Here is a 4,981-nt window from a genome sequence, read left to right on the forward strand (position 1 = left end):
ACAGTTGGATGACTTCTGTTTTAAACCCTTTCCAACTTCCTATCCCTTATTGGGCGAAGTTCAAAATCCTTCAGAGTTCTAGGAACCTCAGTACCTGGCCCCGCTTGCCAGCCTCAGCTCTGGCGATTTTGCCCTGGACTCACTCCAAAAATCTAGTCTCCCAGAGAGAAGTCTTGCTTTGTCTTATTCTCTCTAGCAATAGGACAGTGTTGGACACACAATAAGGGCGTAATGCTTGTAAAATAGATATTAATGCATTTTTCATGGTATTATCCGAGAGCTTTACCCATGCCCAAGGGTTGCATACAAAGAGGTTAGAGTTGGCAATAGACACGGAGTTTTACAAGTATTTATGTAATAATTAACACTAAACCACCATTTTCTGTGTTGACAAGGTGTTTGAGTAAAGGGTACTGGTGGGGTAATCAGTGATGGCTGGAATTTCCAAGCTGAATAGACTTAGCCTGTTTACTAAAAAAAAAAAAAAAAAAAAAAAAAGACGATATTTTTCACCTTTTTCCCATGAGCCCAGTTACATAGTGATTGGATCCTAAACATTCATTTTACCCTAAATAGTCTTAGCCCTGGCCAGTGGTTTTGGAATGTACACTGACCTAATCTTGGCCACAAAAATGTGAAGGGAAACTTGCTGGGTCGCTCTGGGAAACGTATTCTCACTTCTGAGAGACAGAGATAGATCCTTTTTTCCTATGGACATTGTGGTGTCTGGGTGTGAAGCCTGGAACTGCTGCACCCACATTTTGATCACGAGAAGAGCCAGCATGATTGCAAGGCCAACACTCTGAAGACATCTGAGCAGAGATGAACAGAACTATGACCTTTGGAGGACATCTTTGAGAGCAACTCCAGACTTCACTCAACCTCTGATCTTCCAACAGTGTGAGAAAAGTTTTCCTTATTGTTTAAGTCCTGACTTCCCTAATGAATGGCTCAGCTGGTAAAGAATCCACCTGCAATGCAGACCTGGGTTCGGTCCCTGGGTTGGGAAGATCCCCTGGAGAAGGGGATGACAACCCTACTCCAGTATTCTTGCCTGGGAAATCCCATGGACAGAGGAGCCTGGCAGGCTACAATCCATTTGGTCGCAGAGTTGGACACGACTGAACAACTAACACATACTATTGTTTAAGCCCGTCTTAGCTAAGCTGTTCTGTTAAACTTAAAGCATCCTGATTCATCCAGGCTGACTCCCTAGAAGTTACTCTGTTCAGTAAATCAGAGAGAAATGCCTACTATACTAGGAAGCAAAGAGTTTCCAGGCAGGCAGTGCAACTTGTTGAGAACACTGGAGGAAGAAAATTTACAGGTTGTGGAGGGAAAACTGTTGACAAGACAGGGGTGATCCTCCTGAAGAGCTTTCAAGTAGACTGAAAATTCATTAGGTCCTGGGAACCCACATTAAGCCGTTACTGAGACATGCACTAAAGCACAGGCCCTGTGGAGAAGGAAATGCTTGGATAATGGTGGTCAGGAGAATCCTCAGCGTTTGGAACCCTGATGGAATCAGCAAGTCTTCTGACTGGAATGTGTTCTGTCCTGAAACATGAGTCTCTAAGGAATTTAAGGAACCTGTCCTTCGATTTCACGCTCTGTTCTATACCAGCGTCCCCTTACGTCTCTGGCCACTCTCAGCCAGGCTTACTTTGCCCCTTTACTGACTGCTTGGAAATCTCTCCCTACTTTGTCTTCTGAGCTGACAGACCCTATGAAAATTTGCCATAAGCACATCAAATTTAACATGCCTAAACCAAACCCATTGTACGCACCTCTTCAAGTCTTTGTTCTATCTCTCTTCAAATCTGAGTTTCTGTTTACCAGCCTACCATGTAGCACTCCACTTAGACATCTCTTCCTCCAGGAAGACTTCCTATTTAGTACCTCTGAGCATGTTCTATCTTTGGCTTTCTACTTACTATATTAAACTTCCTACTTCTGTCTTCACAAGATCTTGCTGTATCGCTTTATGCAGAGCCCCTGGCACATTACAATTAAATATAAATTAATACAAATACATTCTTTAAGCCCAGGAGCTTATATATCTGAATGACTATATTCTTCTGAATACAAGAAATGTATTCACTTGTTTCCCACCTGAGGCTCTATTCAGAACCCACCAACCTAACAGCAAAAGTTGAGAAGACAATTGTTTGCTTTTGTTGAGTGGCCACGCAGCACCTATCCTCAGGGGAGTCCTCAGTTTTGTCTACCCCAAAGCTATATATGGGCCAGATAGGGAAGTGCCAGCAGAGAAGAGCAGTAGGCAATGGTTAGGCACAAGGAACAAACCAGTATTAGTGAGCAGTAAGAAACATCTGAGAGAAAACTGCCAGAATGACTTTACGTTGTTTGCACAAGTGTCCCAGAAACCTGAGTGCTCTGTTGCATCAAACATAGCTGAGAGGTCAAGAGAACTAGTCTAGTGAGCCCTATGTAACAAGCACTTTTACATTTTTTTCTCATTAAAATCGTCCCAGCAGTGGTACCCACTAAATCTTCTGTTAAAGAGATAGCAACTGGTATATCCCCTAGTAATTTCAGATGCAGTCTCAATCCTTTTGTCCACAAACTAGTTAGTATCATTTCCTTCGAGGGCTAAAATTAACCACTTCTGAGAGGTTAACTAAACCCTCGTCCCTTAGCTAGCATCTTGAACTATATACTTAGAATCATGGTTTGCATTTTTCCCATACTGCACTGCCGTTTTGGGAGTTTCTGACCCGTTTACCACAGTGACCATCCAGACGGCTGGTGAAGTGTCCTCCTTAGAAGCTCAGTTACACTGTTTTCCTCTTACTCTAGAGGATGAAGGGAGGCAGAATGGCAAAGTCAAGAATCAGCTCTTGGCATCAGACCTGGGTCAGCGGCCAGTTTTGAGGTTGACATGTCCAGAGAGCTTTAGTAACAGCACCTGAAGGGCAGCTCGAACGTTTGCCAACCCTTTGCTTTTTACAGGACCCTTTTAAGCACATTTACTACTGTGTAGGTGGGGATAACAAGTGCCTGTCTCATGGAGTGATGATAAAAATTATAATGCATGTAAAATACCCATCAGTTTCTGGCATGTAAGTACTTAAAAACATATCAAAAAATGTTAAGACCTTTTTTTTTTGCAACCTTCATAGTAAACACTCTGAAAATAATGTTCAAGTAGAGACACAGATACTTTATCATCTTGGGCTTTAACTAAGTTGTCTGCCCATAAAATTACCCTTCTTTGGCAGTACTCGGCAAGCTTTTTGCCAAAAGCTGGGTTCTCCATCTTCAAGAATGCTTAGGCACCTGCACTTGTCCAGCATTAAGAAGTAAGACACTTCAAACTCAGGAATGAAATAATAAATACAGGCGGCTTTTGACTTTTCCCTCCAAGATACAACAATGCATTAAAGCTATTGTCCTGTTCCATCAGTGGAAACTACCCAAACAATAAAAATTTCTACTGGGAGTATGACCAAAGGAGACAGTCTGTCATCAGGACTGGAACTTCAAGGTAACAGTCATGTGAACATTTAGTGAGCAGTCACTAGATGCTTGGTGCTGTTGAGAGCACTTTACATGTATTAACTCATTTATTGCTCTTCACAGGGAAACACTGGAGCCACAGAGATAAAGTAGTTGACTCAAGTCATGAAGTAGACAAACGGTAAAGCCAGGATTCCAGCCTATTAAAATCTAGGTCACTCTCAACCTCCATTATGATTTACCATCTCTTTAATCAGGCACACCAGGCAAATAAAGCATCCAACTCCAGAAACGAAAAATACCAACAACCTTGAGTTCTCTCTGCCCAAGTCATTCACCCATTAATGCAGATTCAACAGAATTCTGAAAATTGGTAATGATACATAATAGGCCTATTAAATTTAGTCATACAATTCTATCACTAGTTGAAAAATTTCTTCCTGCACACACCAATGATTACATACCACAAAAAGGAAGAGAAATTCCGTTTGTTTAAATTCAGCAAGTTAAAAGTATATACAATTAAAGCCAAAGTCCACATTACTTAATACACCAAGGAAATAGTTATTTCAGTACATACCAAAATATGTATAAGCAAATTCATTTAAAATTGTGTAGGATCTTTTTCAACACTTGAAGACTGCACAAAAGGTTAATCAAAAGACAAGTTCAGTATTTTACTACACCATGAAAACCAGATATATTTGTATGCCAGTTAAGCAAAACCAAAGGAGTTATTTTCAAGTTGTACCTCAGTTTCAAATGCCGTTAACTCTCCGTCTGAGGTTCCCTGATTATATTACAGATATATATAAACCAAAATATTTTGCTTTTAGCAAAACTCATACTTCATCTTAACCACACATATGAAAAGCTATTTTAGAGCCATTCCATTCCACAGACCTTGATACTTTAATTGGAGAATAATTGCTTTACAATTTGTATTGGTTTCTGCTGTACAACAACATGAATTAGCTATTAAGTATACATATATCCCAAGTATACATATATCCCCTCCCTCTTGAGACTACCTCCCATCCCCAACTGGACCTTGATACTTAATATTTAAAACATGACAGGAAATGAAGCAAACTGTCTTACCTCTTTAAAACATTTCGCCTTCATTCTAACACTCCACACTGTTATTACATAATATTAGCAGATGTTATTAGTACAAAACCGTGTAAGTGGACAAGATTTTAAAACATCACTGACTACACGATACCTAATTACCTGAAATCATTTCAGAAGCCTACTTTTTCAATTATAACCTAACAAATACTTAGGTGACTATTTCCTTCTTTACATTTTTCTGAATTTTGAAATATTTTAACAATTATTTGCATAAGGCAGGAGAAAAACGAAGTGCACAATTAAATGTATGCATGGACTTAAGTTCCACCTTTGTGGTATGTGGAAAAATGGAGTAGACATTCAGCTATTCAATGAAAAGAAATGACAAATGCTAAACACACACACACAAACAAAAAAACAACCAATG

The sequence above is a fragment of the Bubalus bubalis genome, chromosome 10 (genome assembly GCF_019923935.1).
Source record: "Bubalus bubalis isolate 160015118507 breed Murrah chromosome 10, NDDB_SH_1, whole genome shotgun sequence".
Taxonomy (NCBI): Eukaryota; Metazoa; Chordata; class Mammalia; order Artiodactyla; family Bovidae; genus Bubalus; species Bubalus bubalis.